A 15454-nucleotide genomic window follows, 5' to 3' on the forward strand; every position below is an offset into this window, starting at 1 on the left:
GGAAGAACGAGACGGAAATGGCTTTATTTGCATTTTAGGCTGCATAGACATGCACCTTGCGCCAGGTACCCAGGGGAGGTAACTTCCATGTCAACACCCAAGTTTCCTTCCGGGTCCTATCTTTCTCCTTGGGAGCTACTCAGCAAAATAAACACATCATCATCAACAACAACAACAACAACAACAACAACAACAACAACTGAACATGTCATGATAGACAAACAGAATGAAAAAAAGGCATTTCTATTTTTGATTGTTTTTTCCAGGGGAGAGCGCGAACGCAGTCCCCCACACTTATAAATTGCGCACCCGAGTCGTCCACATTTGGGATGATCGCAGGGGTCAACCAAGCCGATGTGCAATGGAAAGGTCTCGCCCCGGGCCCACAGCCTTGCGGATCACTGTTAAGCCTGTGCCAGGTAAGTATGCCTGAAACTGCAGCTTCCTAACCATCACTACAAACATACACATCACCTCATTCAGGTGTCTTGTAAGCAAAACTTCACATATATTCCATTTCAGTTCAAACATTTTTATACTTCCCTGTACATGGCACTACATTCACCCGTTCGCTTTATGCAAAGATTATTGGTAGGAAGAACGAGACGGAAATGGCTTTATTTGCATTTTAGGCTGCATAGACATGCACCTTGCGCCAGGTACCCAGGGGAGGTAACTTCCATGTCAACACCCAAGTTTCCTTCCGGGTCCTATCTTTCTCCTTGGGAGCTACTCAGCAAAATAAACACATCATCATCAACAACAACAACAACAACAACAACAACAACAACAACTGAACATGTCATGATAGACAAACAGAATGAAAAAAAGGCATTTCTATTTTTGATTGTTTTTTCCAGGGGAGAGCGCGAACGCAGTCCCCCACACTTATAAATTGCGCACCCGAGTCGTCCACATTTGGGATGATCGCAGGGGTCAACCAAGCCGATGTGCAATGGAAAGGTCTCGCCCCGGGCCCACAGCCTTGCGGATCACTGTTAAGCCTGTGCCAGGTAAGTATGCCTGAAACTGCAGCTTCCTAACCATCACTACAAACATACACATCACCTCATTCAGGTGTCTTGTAAGCAAAACTTCACATATATTCCATTTCAGTTCAAACATTTTTATACTTCCCTGTACATGGCACTACATTCACCCGTTCGCTTTATGCAAAGATTATTGGTAGGAAGAACGAGACGGAAATGGCTTTATTTGCATTTTAGGCTGCATAGACATGCACCTTGCGCCAGGTACCCAGGGGAGGTAACTTCCATGTCAACACCCAAGTTTCCTTCCGGGTCCTATCTTTCTCCTTGGGAGCTACTCAGCAAAATAAACACATCATCATCAACAACAACAACAACAACAACAACAACAACAACAACTGAACATGTCATGATAGACAAACAGAATGAAAAAAAGGCATTTCTATTTTTGATTGTTTTTTCCAGGGGAGAGCGCGAACGCAGTCCCCCACACTTATAAATTGCGCACCCGAGTCGTCCACATTTGGGATGATCGCAGGGGTCAACCAAGCCGATGTGCAATGGAAAGGTCTCGCCCCGGGCCCACAGCCTTGCGGATCACTGTTAAGCCTGTGCCAGGTAAGTATGCCTGAAACTGCAGCTTCCTAACCATCACTACAAACATACACATCACCTCATTCAGGTGTCTTGTAAGCAAAACTTCACATATATTCCATTTCAGTTCAAACATTTTTATACTTCCCTGTACATGGCACTACATTCACCCGTTCGCTTTATGCAAAGATTATTGGTAGGAAGAACGAGACGGAAATGGCTTTATTTGCATTTTAGGCTGCATAGACATGCACCTTGCGCCAGGTACCCAGGGGAGGTAACTTCCATGTCAACACCCAAGTTTCCTTCCGGGTCCTATCTTTCTCCTTGGGAGCTACTCAGCAAAATAAACACATCATCATCAACAACAACAACAACAACAACAACAACAACAACAACTGAACATGTCATGATAGACAAACAGAATGAAAAAAAGGCATTTCTATTTTTGATTGTTTTTTCCAGGGGAGAGCGCGAACGCAGTCCCCCACACTTATAAATTGCGCACCCGAGTCGTCCACATTTGGGATGATCGCAGGGGTCAACCAAGCCGATGTGCAATGGAAAGGTCTCGCCCCGGGCCCACAGCCTTGCGGATCACTGTTAAGCCTGTGCCAGGTAAGTATGCCTGAAACTGCAGCTTCCTAACCATCACTACAAACATACACATCACCTCATTCAGGTGTCTTGTAAGCAAAACTTCACATATATTCCATTTCAGTTCAAACATTTTTATACTTCCCTGTACATGGCACTACATTCACCCGTTCGCTTTATGCAAAGATTATTGGTAGGAAGAACGAGACGGAAATGGCTTTATTTGCATTTTAGGCTGCATAGACATGCACCTTGCGCCAGGTACCCAGGGGAGGTAACTTCCATGTCAACACCCAAGTTTCCTTCCGGGTCCTATCTTTCTCCTTGGGAGCTACTCAGCAAAATAAACACATCATCATCAACAACAACAACAACAACAACAACAACAACAACAACTGAACATGTCATGATAGACAAACAGAATGAAAAAAAGGCATTTCTATTTTTGATTGTTTTTTCCAGGGGAGAGCGCGAACGCAGTCCCCCACACTTATAAATTGCGCACCCGAGTCGTCCACATTTGGGATGATCGCAGGGGTCAACCAAGCCGATGTGCAATGGAAAGGTCTCGCCCCGGGCCCACAGCCTTGCGGATCACTGTTAAGCCTGTGCCAGGTAAGTATGCCTGAAACTGCAGCTTCCTAACCATCACTACAAACATACACATCACCTCATTCAGGTGTCTTGTAAGCAAAACTTCACATATATTCCATTTCAGTTCAAACATTTTTATACTTCCCTGTACATGGCACTACATTCACCCGTTCGCTTTATGCAAAGATTATTGGTAGGAAGAACGAGACGGAAATGGCTTTATTTGCATTTTAGGCTGCATAGACATGCACCTTGCGCCAGGTACCCAGGGGAGGTAACTTCCATGTCAACACCCAAGTTTCCTTCCGGGTCCTATCTTTCTCCTTGGGAGCTACTCAGCAAAATAAACACATCATCATCAACAACAACAACAACAACAACAACAACAACAACAACTGAACATGTCATGATAGACAAACAGAATGAAAAAAAGGCATTTCTATTTTTGATTGTTTTTTCCAGGGGAGAGCGCGAACGCAGTCCCCCACACTTATAAATTGCGCACCCGAGTCGTCCACATTTGGGATGATCGCAGGGGTCAACCAAGCCGATGTGCAATGGAAAGGTCTCGCCCCGGGCCCACAGCCTTGCGGATCACTGTTAAGCCTGTGCCAGGTAAGTATGCCTGAAACTGCAGCTTCCTAACCATCACTACAAACATACACATCACCTCATTCAGGTGTCTTGTAAGCAAAACTTCACATATATTCCATTTCAGTTCAAACATTTTTATACTTCCCTGTACATGGCACTACATTCACCCGTTCGCTTTATGCAAAGATTATTGGTAGGAAGAACGAGACGGAAATGGCTTTATTTGCATTTTAGGCTGCATAGACATGCACCTTGCGCCAGGTACCCAGGGGAGGTAACTTCCATGTCAACACCCAAGTTTCCTTCCGGGTCCTATCTTTCTCCTTGGGAGCTACTCAGCAAAATAAACACATCATCATCAACAACAACAACAACAACAACAACAACAACAACAACTGAACATGTCATGATAGACAAACAGAATGAAAAAAAGGCATTTCTATTTTTGATTGTTTTTTCCAGGGGAGAGCGCGAACGCAGTCCCCCACACTTATAAATTGCGCACCCGAGTCGTCCACATTTGGGATGATCGCAGGGGTCAACCAAGCCGATGTGCAATGGAAAGGTCTCGCCCCGGGCCCACAGCCTTGCGGATCACTGTTAAGCCTGTGCCAGGTAAGTATGCCTGAAACTGCAGCTTCCTAACCATCACTACAAACATACACATCACCTCATTCAGGTGTCTTGTAAGCAAAACTTCACATATATTCCATTTCAGTTCAAACATTTTTATACTTCCCTGTACATGGCACTACATTCACCCGTTCGCTTTATGCAAAGATTATTGGTAGGAAGAACGAGACGGAAATGGCTTTATTTGCATTTTAGGCTGCATAGACATGCACCTTGCGCCAGGTACCCAGGGGAGGTAACTTCCATGTCAACACCCAAGTTTCCTTCCGGGTCCTATCTTTCTCCTTGGGAGCTACTCAGCAAAATAAACACATCATCATCAACAACAACAACAACAACAACAACAACAACAACAACAACTGAACATGTCATGATAGACAAACAGAATGAAAAAAAGGCATTTCTATTTTTGATTGTTTTTTCCAGGGGAGAGCGCGAACGCAGTCCCCCACACTTATAAATTGCGCACCCGAGTCGTCCACATTTGGGATGATCGCAGGGGTCAACCAAGCCGATGTGCAATGGAAAGGTCTCGCCCCGGGCCCACAGCCTTGCGGATCACTGTTAAGCCTGTGCCAGGTAAGTATGCCTGAAACTGCAGCTTCCTAACCATCACTACAAACATACACATCACCTCATTCAGGTGTCTTGTAAGCAAAACTTCACATATATTCCATTTCAGTTCAAACATTTTTATACTTCCCTGTACATGGCACTACATTCACCCGTTCGCTTTATGCAAAGATTATTGGTAGGAAGAACGAGACGGAAATGGCTTTATTTGCATTTTAGGCTGCATAGACATGCACCTTGCGCCAGGTACCCAGGGGAGGTAACTTCCATGTCAACACCCAAGTTTCCTTCCGGGTCCTATCTTTCTCCTTGGGAGCTACTCAGCAAAATAAACACATCATCATCAACAACAACAACAACAACAACAACAACAACAACAACAACTGAACATGTCATGATAGACAAACAGAATGAAAAAAAGGCATTTCTATTTTTGATTGTTTTTTCCAGGGGAGAGCGCGAACGCAGTCCCCCACACTTATAAATTGCGCACCCGAGTCGTCCACATTTGGGATGATCGCAGGGGTCAACCAAGCCGATGTGCAATGGAAAGGTCTCGCCCCGGGCCCACAGCCTTGCGGATCACTGTTAAGCCTGTGCCAGGTAAGTATGCCTGAAACTGCAGCTTCCTAACCATCACTACAAACATACACATCACCTCATTCAGGTGTCTTGTAAGCAAAACTTCACATATATTCCATTTCAGTTCAAACATTTTTATACTTCCCTGTACATGGCACTACATTCACCCGTTCGCTTTATGCAAAGATTATTGGTAGGAAGAACGAGACGGAAATGGCTTTATTTGCATTTTAGGCTGCATAGACATGCACCTTGCGCCAGGTACCCAGGGGAGGTAACTTCCATGTCAACACCCAAGTTTCCTTCCGGGTCCTATCTTTCTCCTTGGGAGCTACTCAGCAAAATAAACACATCATCATCAACAACAACAACAACAACAACAACAACAACAACAACTGAACATGTCATGATAGACAAACAGAATGAAAAAAAGGCATTTCTATTTTTGATTGTTTTTTCCAGGGGAGAGCGCGAACGCAGTCCCCCACACTTATAAATTGCGCACCCGAGTCGTCCACATTTGGGATGATCGCAGGGGTCAACCAAGCCGATGTGCAATGGAAAGGTCTCGCCCCGGGCCCACAGCCTTGCGGATCACTGTTAAGCCTGTGCCAGGTAAGTATGCCTGAAACTGCAGCTTCCTAACCATCACTACAAACATACACATCACCTCATTCAGGTGTCTTGTAAGCAAAACTTCACATATATTCCATTTCAGTTCAAACATTTTTATACTTCCCTGTACATGGCACTACATTCACCCGTTCGCTTTATGCAAAGATTATTGGTAGGAAGAACGAGACGGAAATGGCTTTATTTGCATTTTAGGCTGCATAGACATGCACCTTGCGCCAGGTACCCAGGGGAGGTAACTTCCATGTCAACACCCAAGTTTCCTTCCGGGTCCTATCTTTCTCCTTGGGAGCTACTCAGCAAAATAAACACATCATCATCAACAACAACAACAACAACAACAACAACAACAACAACTGAACATGTCATGATAGACAAACAGAATGAAAAAAAGGCATTTCTATTTTTGATTGTTTTTTCCAGGGGAGAGCGCGAACGCAGTCCCCCACACTTATAAATTGCGCACCCGAGTCGTCCACATTTGGGATGATCGCAGGGGTCAACCAAGCCGATGTGCAATGGAAAGGTCTCGCCCCGGGCCCACAGCCTTGCGGATCACTGTTAAGCCTGTGCCAGGTAAGTATGCCTGAAACTGCAGCTTCCTAACCATCACTACAAACATACACATCACCTCATTCAGGTGTCTTGTAAGCAAAACTTCACATATATTCCATTTCAGTTCAAACATTTTTATACTTCCCTGTACATGGCACTACATTCACCCGTTCGCTTTATGCAAAGATTATTGGTAGGAAGAACGAGACGGAAATGGCTTTATTTGCATTTTAGGCTGCATAGACATGCACCTTGCGCCAGGTACCCAGGGGAGGTAACTTCCATGTCAACACCCAAGTTTCCTTCCGGGTCCTATCTTTCTCCTTGGGAGCTACTCAGCAAAATAAACACATCATCATCAACAACAACAACAACAACAACAACAACAACAACTGAACATGTCATGATAGACAAACAGAATGAAAAAAAGGCATTTCTATTTTTGATTGTTTTTTCCAGGGGAGAGCGCGAACGCAGTCCCCCACACTTATAAATTGCGCACCCGAGTCGTCCACATTTGGGATGATCGCAGGGGTCAACCAAGCCGATGTGCAATGGAAAGGTCTCGCCCCGGGCCCACAGCCTTGCGGATCACTGTTAAGCCTGTGCCAGGTAAGTATGCCTGAAACTGCAGCTTCCTAACCATCACTACAAACATACACATCACCTCATTCAGGTGTCTTGTAAGCAAAACTTCACATATATTCCATTTCAGTTCAAACATTTTTATACTTCCCTGTACATGGCACTACATTCACCCGTTCGCTTTATGCAAAGATTATTGGTAGGAAGAACGAGACGGAAATGGCTTTATTTGCATTTTAGGCTGCATAGACATGCACCTTGCGCCAGGTACCCAGGGGAGGTAACTTCCATGTCAACACCCAAGTTTCCTTCCGGGTCCTATCTTTCTCCTTGGGAGCTACTCAGCAAAATAAACACATCATCATCAACAACAACAACAACAACAACAACAACAACAACAACTGAACATGTCATGATAGACAAACAGAATGAAAAAAAGGCATTTCTATTTTTGATTGTTTTTTCCAGGGGAGAGCGCGAACGCAGTCCCCCACACTTATAAATTGCGCACCCGAGTCGTCCACATTTGGGATGATCGCAGGGGTCAACCAAGCCGATGTGCAATGGAAAGGTCTCGCCCCGGGCCCACAGCCTTGCGGATCACTGTTAAGCCTGTGCCAGGTAAGTATGCCTGAAACTGCAGCTTCCTAACCATCACTACAAACATACACATCACCTCATTCAGGTGTCTTGTAAGCAAAACTTCACATATATTCCATTTCAGTTCAAACATTTTTATACTTCCCTGTACATGGCACTACATTCACCCGTTCGCTTTATGCAAAGATTATTGGTAGGAAGAACGAGACGGAAATGGCTTTATTTGCATTTTAGGCTGCATAGACATGCACCTTGCGCCAGGTACCCAGGGGAGGTAACTTCCATGTCAACACCCAAGTTTCCTTCCGGGTCCTATCTTTCTCCTTGGGAGCTACTCAGCAAAATAAACACATCATCATCAACAACAACAACAACAACAACAACAACAACAACAACTGAACATGTCATGATAGACAAACAGAATGAAAAAAAGGCATTTCTATTTTTGATTGTTTTTTCCAGGGGAGAGCGCGAACGCAGTCCCCCACACTTATAAATTGCGCACCCGAGTCGTCCACATTTGGGATGATCGCAGGGGTCAACCAAGCCGATGTGCAATGGAAAGGTCTCGCCCCGGGCCCACAGCCTTGCGGATCACTGTTAAGCCTGTGCCAGGTAAGTATGCCTGAAACTGCAGCTTCCTAACCATCACTACAAACATACACATCACCTCATTCAGGTGTCTTGTAAGCAAAACTTCACATATATTCCATTTCAGTTCAAACATTTTTATACTTCCCTGTACATGGCACTACATTCACCCGTTCGCTTTATGCAAAGATTATTGGTAGGAAGAACGAGACGGAAATGGCTTTATTTGCATTTTAGGCTGCATAGACATGCACCTTGCGCCAGGTACCCAGGGGAGGTAACTTCCATGTCAACACCCAAGTTTCCTTCCGGGTCCTATCTTTCTCCTTGGGAGCTACTCAGCAAAATAAACACATCATCATCAACAACAACAACAACAACAACAACAACAACAACAACTGAACATGTCATGATAGACAAACAGAATGAAAAAAAGGCATTTCTATTTTTGATTGTTTTTTCCAGGGGAGAGCGCGAACGCAGTCCCCCACACTTATAAATTGCGCACCCGAGTCGTCCACATTTGGGATGATCGCAGGGGTCAACCAAGCCGATGTGCAATGGAAAGGTCTCGCCCCGGGCCCACAGCCTTGCGGATCACTGTTAAGCCTGTGCCAGGTAAGTATGCCTGAAACTGCAGCTTCCTAACCATCACTACAAACATACACATCACCTCATTCAGGTGTCTTGTAAGCAAAACTTCACATATATTCCATTTCAGTTCAAACATTTTTATACTTCCCTGTACATGGCACTACATTCACCCGTTCGCTTTATGCAAAGATTATTGGTAGGAAGAACGAGACGGAAATGGCTTTATTTGCATTTTAGGCTGCATAGACATGCACCTTGCGCCAGGTACCCAGGGGAGGTAACTTCCATGTCAACACCCAAGTTTCCTTCCGGGTCCTATCTTTCTCCTTGGGAGCTACTCAGCAAAATAAACACATCATCATCAACAACAACAACAACAACAACAACAACAACAACAACTGAACATGTCATGATAGACAAACAGAATGAAAAAAAGGCATTTCTATTTTTGATTGTTTTTTCCAGGGGAGAGCGCGAACGCAGTCCCCCACACTTATAAATTGCGCACCCGAGTCGTCCACATTTGGGATGATCGCAGGGGTCAACCAAGCCGATGTGCAATGGAAAGGTCTCGCCCCGGGCCCACAGCCTTGCGGATCACTGTTAAGCCTGTGCCAGGTAAGTATGCCTGAAACTGCAGCTTCCTAACCATCACTACAAACATACACATCACCTCATTCAGGTGTCTTGTAAGCAAAACTTCACATATATTCCATTTCAGTTCAAACATTTTTATACTTCCCTGTACATGGCACTACATTCACCCGTTCGCTTTATGCAAAGATTATTGGTAGGAAGAACGAGACGGAAATGGCTTTATTTGCATTTTAGGCTGCATAGACATGCACCTTGCGCCAGGTACCCAGGGGAGGTAACTTCCATGTCAACACCCAAGTTTCCTTCCGGGTCCTATCTTTCTCCTTGGGAGCTACTCAGCAAAATAAACACATCATCATCAACAACAACAACAACAACAACAACAACAACAACAACTGAACATGTCATGATAGACAAACAGAATGAAAAAAAGGCATTTCTATTTTTGATTGTTTTTTCCAGGGGAGAGCGCGAACGCAGTCCCCCACACTTATAAATTGCGCACCCGAGTCGTCCACATTTGGGATGATCGCAGGGGTCAACCAAGCCGATGTGCAATGGAAAGGTCTCGCCCCGGGCCCACAGCCTTGCGGATCACTGTTAAGCCTGTGCCAGGTAAGTATGCCTGAAACTGCAGCTTCCTAACCATCACTACAAACATACACATCACCTCATTCAGGTGTCTTGTAAGCAAAACTTCACATATATTCCATTTCAGTTCAAACATTTTTATACTTCCCTGTACATGGCACTACATTCACCCGTTCGCTTTATGCAAAGATTATTGGTAGGAAGAACGAGACGGAAATGGCTTTATTTGCATTTTAGGCTGCATAGACATGCACCTTGCGCCAGGTACCCAGGGGAGGTAACTTCCATGTCAACACCCAAGTTTCCTTCCGGGTCCTATCTTTCTCCTTGGGAGCTACTCAGCAAAATAAACACATCATCATCAACAACAACAACAACAACAACAACAACAACAACAACTGAACATGTCATGATAGACAAACAGAATGAAAAAAAGGCATTTCTATTTTTGATTGTTTTTTCCAGGGGAGAGCGCGAACGCAGTCCCCCACACTTATAAATTGCGCACCCGAGTCGTCCACATTTGGGATGATCGCAGGGGTCAACCAAGCCGATGTGCAATGGAAAGGTCTCGCCCCGGGCCCACAGCCTTGCGGATCACTGTTAAGCCTGTGCCAGGTAAGTATGCCTGAAACTGCAGCTTCCTAACCATCACTACAAACATACACATCACCTCATTCAGGTGTCTTGTAAGCAAAACTTCACATATATTCCATTTCAGTTCAAACATTTTTATACTTCCCTGTACATGGCACTACATTCACCCGTTCGCTTTATGCAAAGATTATTGGTAGGAAGAACGAGACGGAAATGGCTTTATTTGCATTTTAGGCTGCATAGACATGCACCTTGCGCCAGGTACCCAGGGGAGGTAACTTCCATGTCAACACCCAAGTTTCCTTCCGGGTCCTATCTTTCTCCTTGGGAGCTACTCAGCAAAATAAACACATCATCATCAACAACAACAACAACAACAACAACAACAACAACAACTGAACATGTCATGATAGACAAACAGAATGAAAAAAAGGCATTTCTATTTTTGATTGTTTTTTCCAGGGGAGAGCGCGAACGCAGTCCCCCACACTTATAAATTGCGCACCCGAGTCGTCCACATTTGGGATGATCGCAGGGGTCAACCAAGCCGATGTGCAATGGAAAGGTCTCGCCCCGGGCCCACAGCCTTGCGGATCACTGTTAAGCCTGTGCCAGGTAAGTATGCCTGAAACTGCAGCTTCCTAACCATCACTACAAACATACACATCACCTCATTCAGGTGTCTTGTAAGCAAAACTTCACATATATTCCATTTCAGTTCAAACATTTTTATACTTCCCTGTACATGGCACTACATTCACCCGTTCGCTTTATGCAAAGATTATTGGTAGGAAGAACGAGACGGAAATGGCTTTATTTGCATTTTAGGCTGCATAGACATGCACCTTGCGCCAGGTACCCAGGGGAGGTAACTTCCATGTCAACACCCAAGTTTCCTTCCGGGTCCTATCTTTCTCCTTGGGAGCTACTCAGCAAAATAAACACATCATCATCAACAACAACAACAACAACAACAACAACAACAACAACTGAACATGTCATGATAGACAAACAGAATGAAAAAAAGGCATTTCTATTTTTGATTGTTTTTTCCAGGGGAGAGCGCGAACGCAGTCCCCCACACTTATAAATTGCGCACCCGAGTCGTCCACATTTGGGATGATCGCAGGGGTCAACCAAGCCGATGTGCAATGGAAAGGTCTCGCCCCGGGCCCACAGCCTTGCGGATCACTGTTAAGCCTGTGCCAGGTAAGTATGCCTGAAACTGCAGCTTCCTAACCATCACTACAAACATACACATCACCTCATTCAGGTGTCTTGTAAGCAAAACTTCACATATATTCCATTTCAGTTCAAACATTTTTATACTTCCCTGTACATGGCACTACATTCACCCGTTCGCTTTATGCAAAGATTATTGGTAGGAAGAACGAGACGGAAATGGCTTTATTTGCATTTTAGGCTGCATAGACATGCACCTTGCGCCAGGTACCCAGGGGAGGTAACTTCCATGTCAACACCCAAGTTTCCTTCCGGGTCCTATCTTTCTCCTTGGGAGCTACTCAGCAAAATAAACACATCATCATCAACAACAACAACAACAACAACAACAACAACAACTGAACATGTCATGATAGACAAACAGAATGAAAAAAAGGCATTTCTATTTTTGATTGTTTTTTCCAGGGGAGAGCGCGAACGCAGTCCCCCACACTTATAAATTGCGCACCCGAGTCGTCCACATTTGGGATGATCGCAGGGGTCAACCAAGCCGATGTGCAATGGAAAGGTCTCGCCCCGGGCCCACAGCCTTGCGGATCACTGTTAAGCCTGTGCCAGGTAAGTATGCCTGAAACTGCAGCTTCCTAACCATCACTACAAACATACACATCACCTCATTCAGGTGTCTTGTAAGCAAAACTTCACATATATTCCATTTCAGTTCAAACATTTTTATACTTCCCTGTACATGGCACTACATTCACCCGTTCGCTTTATGCAAAGATTATTGGTAGGAAGAACGAGACGGAAATGGCTTTATTTGCATTTTAGGCTGCATAGACATGCACCTTGCGCCAGGTACCCAGGGGAGGTAACTTCCATGTCAACACCCAAGTTTCCTTCCGGGTCCTATCTTTCTCCTTGGGAGCTACTCAGCAAAATAAACACATCATCATCAACAACAACAACAACAACAACAACAACAACAACAACTGAACATGTCATGATAGACAAACAGAATGAAAAAAAGGCATTTCTATTTTTGATTGTTTTTTCCAGGGGAGAGCGCGAACGCAGTCCCCCACACTTATAAATTGCGCACCCGAGTCGTCCACATTTGGGATGATCGCAGGGGTCAACCAAGCCGATGTGCAATGGAAAGGTCTCGCCCCGGGCCCACAGCCTTGCGGATCACTGTTAAGCCTGTGCCAGGTAAGTATGCCTGAAACTGCAGCTTCCTAACCATCACTACAAACATACACATCACCTCATTCAGGTGTCTTGTAAGCAAAACTTCACATATATTCCATTTCAGTTCAAACATTTTTATACTTCCCTGTACATGGCACTACATTCACCCGTTCGCTTTATGCAAAGATTATTGGTAGGAAGAACGAGACGGAAATGGCTTTATTTGCATTTTAGGCTGCATAGACATGCACCTTGCGCCAGGTACCCAGGGGAGGTAACTTCCATGTCAACACCCAAGTTTCCTTCCGGGTCCTATCTTTCTCCTTGGGAGCTACTCAGCAAAATAAACACATCATCATCAACAACAACAACAACAACAACAACAACAACAACAACTGAACATGTCATGATAGACAAACAGAATGAAAAAAAGGCATTTCTATTTTTGATTGTTTTTTCCAGGGGAGAGCGCGAACGCAGTCCCCCACACTTATAAATTGCGCACCCGAGTCGTCCACATTTGGGATGATCGCAGGGGTCAACCAAGCCGATGTGCAATGGAAAGGTCTCGCCCCGGGCCCACAGCCTTGCGGATCACTGTTAAGCCTGTGCCAGGTAAGTATGCCTGAAACTGCAGCTTCCTAACCATCACTACAAACATACACATCACCTCATTCAGGTGTCTTGTAAGCAAAACTTCACATATATTCCATTTCAGTTCAAACATTTTTATACTTCCCTGTACATGGCACTACATTCACCCGTTCGCTTTATGCAAAGATTATTGGTAGGAAGAACGAGACGGAAATGGCTTTATTTGCATTTTAGGCTGCATAGACATGCACCTTGCGCCAGGTACCCAGGGGAGGTAACTTCCATGTCAACACCCAAGTTTCCTTCCGGGTCCTATCTTTCTCCTTGGGAGCTACTCAGCAAAATAAACACATCATCATCAACAACAACAACAACAACAACAACAACAACAACAACTGAACATGTCATGATAGACAAACAGAATGAAAAAAAGGCATTTCTATTTTTGATTGTTTTTTCCAGGGGAGAGCGCGAACGCAGTCCCCCACACTTATAAATTGCGCACCCGAGTCGTCCACATTTGGGATGATCGCAGGGGTCAACCAAGCCGATGTGCAATGGAAAGGTCTCGCCCCGGGCCCACAGCCTTGCGGATCACTGTTAAGCCTGTGCCAGGTAAGTATGCCTGAAACTGCAGCTTCCTAACCATCACTACAAACATACACATCACCTCATTCAGGTGTCTTGTAAGCAAAACTTCACATATATTCCATTTCAGTTCAAACATTTTTATACTTCCCTGTACATGGCACTACATTCACCCGTTCGCTTTATGCAAAGATTATTGGTAGGAAGAACGAGACGGAAATGGCTTTATTTGCATTTTAGGCTGCATAGACATGCACCTTGCGCCAGGTACCCAGGGGAGGTAACTTCCATGTCAACACCCAAGTTTCCTTCCGGGTCCTATCTTTCTCCTTGGGAGCTACTCAGCAAAATAAACACATCATCATCAACAACAACAACAACAACAACAACAACAACAACAACTGAACATGTCATGATAGACAAACAGAATGAAAAAAAGGCATTTCTATTTTTGATTGTTTTTTCCAGGGGAGAGCGCGAACGCAGTCCCCCACACTTATAAATTGCGCACCCGAGTCGTCCACATTTGGGATGATCGCAGGGGTCAACCAAGCCGATGTGCAATGGAAAGGTCTCGCCCCGGGCCCACAGCCTTGCGGATCACTGTTAAGCCTGTGCCAGGTAAGTATGCCTGAAACTGCAGCTTCCTAACCATCACTACAAACATACACATCACCTCATTCAGGTGTCTTGTAAGCAAAACTTCACATATATTCCATTTCAGTTCAAACATTTTTATACTTCCCTGTACATGGCACTACATTCACCCGTTCGCTTTATGCAAAGATTATTGGTAGGAAGAACGAGACGGAAATGGCTTTATTTGCATTTTAGGCTGCATAGACATGCACCTTGCGCCAGGTACCCAGGGGAGGTAACTTCCATGTCAACACCCAAGTTTCCTTCCGGGTCCTATCTTTCTCCTTGGGAGCTACTCAGCAAAATAAACACATCATCATCAACAACAACAACAACAACAACAACAACAACAACAACTGAACATGTCATGATAGACAAACAGAATGAAAAAAAGGCATTTCTATTTTTGATTGTTTTTTCCAGGGGAGAGCGCGAACGCAGTCCCCCACACTTATAAATTGCGCACCCGAGTCGTCCACATTTGGGATGATCGCAGGGGTCAACCAAGCCGATGTGCAATGGAAAGGTCCCGCCCCGGGCCCACAGCCTTGCGGATCACTGTTAAGCCTGTGCCAGGTAAGTATGCCTGAAACTGCAGCTTCCTAACCATCACTACAAACATACACATCACCTCATTCAGGTGTCTTGTAAGCAAAACTTCACATATATTCCATTTCAGTTCAAACATTTTTATACTTCCCTGTACATGGCACTACATTCACCCGTTCGCTTTATGCAAAGATTATTGGTAGGAAGAACGA

At 44.8% G+C, this 15454-nt stretch overlaps 26 non-coding genes across 26 annotated transcripts; all 26 read right to left on the minus strand.

The window, feature by feature from the left end:
- Positions 1-263: 263 nt before the first annotated feature.
- LOC125374452 lies at positions 264-427 on the minus strand. Its single transcript, XR_007218600.1, has one exon. It is a non-coding gene; the product is annotated as a U1 spliceosomal RNA (small nuclear RNA).
- A 430-nt stretch (positions 428-857) lies between these two features.
- LOC125374465 lies at positions 858-1021 on the minus strand. Its single transcript, XR_007218611.1, has one exon. It is a non-coding gene; the product is annotated as a U1 spliceosomal RNA (small nuclear RNA).
- Positions 1022-1451: 430 nt separating this feature from the next.
- On the minus strand, positions 1452-1615 carry LOC125374477. The gene has a single exon (XR_007218622.1). It is a non-coding gene; the product is annotated as a U1 spliceosomal RNA (small nuclear RNA).
- Positions 1616-2045: 430 nt separating this feature from the next.
- LOC125374479 lies at positions 2046-2209 on the minus strand. Its single transcript, XR_007218624.1, has one exon. It is a non-coding gene; the product is annotated as a U1 spliceosomal RNA (small nuclear RNA).
- A 430-nt stretch (positions 2210-2639) lies between these two features.
- Positions 2640-2803, minus strand: LOC125374480. The gene has a single exon (XR_007218625.1). It is a non-coding gene; the product is annotated as a U1 spliceosomal RNA (small nuclear RNA).
- Positions 2804-3233: 430 nt separating this feature from the next.
- Positions 3234-3397, minus strand: LOC125374454. Its single transcript, XR_007218601.1, has one exon. It is a non-coding gene; the product is annotated as a U1 spliceosomal RNA (small nuclear RNA).
- Positions 3398-3827: 430 nt separating this feature from the next.
- LOC125374455 lies at positions 3828-3991 on the minus strand. Its single transcript, XR_007218602.1, has one exon. It is a non-coding gene; the product is annotated as a U1 spliceosomal RNA (small nuclear RNA).
- A 433-nt stretch (positions 3992-4424) lies between these two features.
- On the minus strand, positions 4425-4588 carry LOC125374456. Its single transcript, XR_007218603.1, has one exon. It is a non-coding gene; the product is annotated as a U1 spliceosomal RNA (small nuclear RNA).
- A 433-nt stretch (positions 4589-5021) lies between these two features.
- LOC125374457 lies at positions 5022-5185 on the minus strand. The gene has a single exon (XR_007218604.1). It is a non-coding gene; the product is annotated as a U1 spliceosomal RNA (small nuclear RNA).
- Positions 5186-5615: 430 nt separating this feature from the next.
- LOC125374458 lies at positions 5616-5779 on the minus strand. The gene has a single exon (XR_007218605.1). It is a non-coding gene; the product is annotated as a U1 spliceosomal RNA (small nuclear RNA).
- A 430-nt stretch (positions 5780-6209) lies between these two features.
- Positions 6210-6373, minus strand: LOC125374459. The gene has a single exon (XR_007218606.1). It is a non-coding gene; the product is annotated as a U1 spliceosomal RNA (small nuclear RNA).
- A 427-nt stretch (positions 6374-6800) lies between these two features.
- On the minus strand, positions 6801-6964 carry LOC125374460. Its single transcript, XR_007218607.1, has one exon. It is a non-coding gene; the product is annotated as a U1 spliceosomal RNA (small nuclear RNA).
- A 430-nt stretch (positions 6965-7394) lies between these two features.
- LOC125374461 lies at positions 7395-7558 on the minus strand. The gene has a single exon (XR_007218608.1). It is a non-coding gene; the product is annotated as a U1 spliceosomal RNA (small nuclear RNA).
- A 430-nt stretch (positions 7559-7988) lies between these two features.
- LOC125374462 lies at positions 7989-8152 on the minus strand. Its single transcript, XR_007218609.1, has one exon. It is a non-coding gene; the product is annotated as a U1 spliceosomal RNA (small nuclear RNA).
- Positions 8153-8582: 430 nt separating this feature from the next.
- LOC125374463 lies at positions 8583-8746 on the minus strand. Its single transcript, XR_007218610.1, has one exon. It is a non-coding gene; the product is annotated as a U1 spliceosomal RNA (small nuclear RNA).
- Positions 8747-9176: 430 nt separating this feature from the next.
- On the minus strand, positions 9177-9340 carry LOC125374466. The gene has a single exon (XR_007218612.1). It is a non-coding gene; the product is annotated as a U1 spliceosomal RNA (small nuclear RNA).
- Positions 9341-9770: 430 nt separating this feature from the next.
- On the minus strand, positions 9771-9934 carry LOC125374467. Its single transcript, XR_007218613.1, has one exon. It is a non-coding gene; the product is annotated as a U1 spliceosomal RNA (small nuclear RNA).
- A 430-nt stretch (positions 9935-10364) lies between these two features.
- On the minus strand, positions 10365-10528 carry LOC125374468. The gene has a single exon (XR_007218614.1). It is a non-coding gene; the product is annotated as a U1 spliceosomal RNA (small nuclear RNA).
- Positions 10529-10958: 430 nt separating this feature from the next.
- Positions 10959-11122, minus strand: LOC125374469. The gene has a single exon (XR_007218615.1). It is a non-coding gene; the product is annotated as a U1 spliceosomal RNA (small nuclear RNA).
- Positions 11123-11552: 430 nt separating this feature from the next.
- LOC125374470 lies at positions 11553-11716 on the minus strand. Its single transcript, XR_007218616.1, has one exon. It is a non-coding gene; the product is annotated as a U1 spliceosomal RNA (small nuclear RNA).
- A 427-nt stretch (positions 11717-12143) lies between these two features.
- LOC125374471 lies at positions 12144-12307 on the minus strand. Its single transcript, XR_007218617.1, has one exon. It is a non-coding gene; the product is annotated as a U1 spliceosomal RNA (small nuclear RNA).
- A 430-nt stretch (positions 12308-12737) lies between these two features.
- LOC125374472 lies at positions 12738-12901 on the minus strand. Its single transcript, XR_007218618.1, has one exon. It is a non-coding gene; the product is annotated as a U1 spliceosomal RNA (small nuclear RNA).
- A 430-nt stretch (positions 12902-13331) lies between these two features.
- LOC125374473 lies at positions 13332-13495 on the minus strand. Its single transcript, XR_007218619.1, has one exon. It is a non-coding gene; the product is annotated as a U1 spliceosomal RNA (small nuclear RNA).
- Positions 13496-13925: 430 nt separating this feature from the next.
- On the minus strand, positions 13926-14089 carry LOC125374474. Its single transcript, XR_007218620.1, has one exon. It is a non-coding gene; the product is annotated as a U1 spliceosomal RNA (small nuclear RNA).
- A 430-nt stretch (positions 14090-14519) lies between these two features.
- On the minus strand, positions 14520-14683 carry LOC125374476. The gene has a single exon (XR_007218621.1). It is a non-coding gene; the product is annotated as a U1 spliceosomal RNA (small nuclear RNA).
- A 430-nt stretch (positions 14684-15113) lies between these two features.
- LOC125374478 lies at positions 15114-15277 on the minus strand. The gene has a single exon (XR_007218623.1). It is a non-coding gene; the product is annotated as a U1 spliceosomal RNA (small nuclear RNA).
- Positions 15278-15454: the final 177 nt, after the last annotated feature.

Source organism: Haliotis rufescens, unplaced genomic scaffold (genome assembly GCF_023055435.1).
Source record: "Haliotis rufescens isolate VD_foot unplaced genomic scaffold, xgHalRufe1.0.p SCAF_575, whole genome shotgun sequence".
In the NCBI taxonomy this organism is placed as follows: Eukaryota; Metazoa; Mollusca; class Gastropoda; order Lepetellida; family Haliotidae; genus Haliotis; species Haliotis rufescens.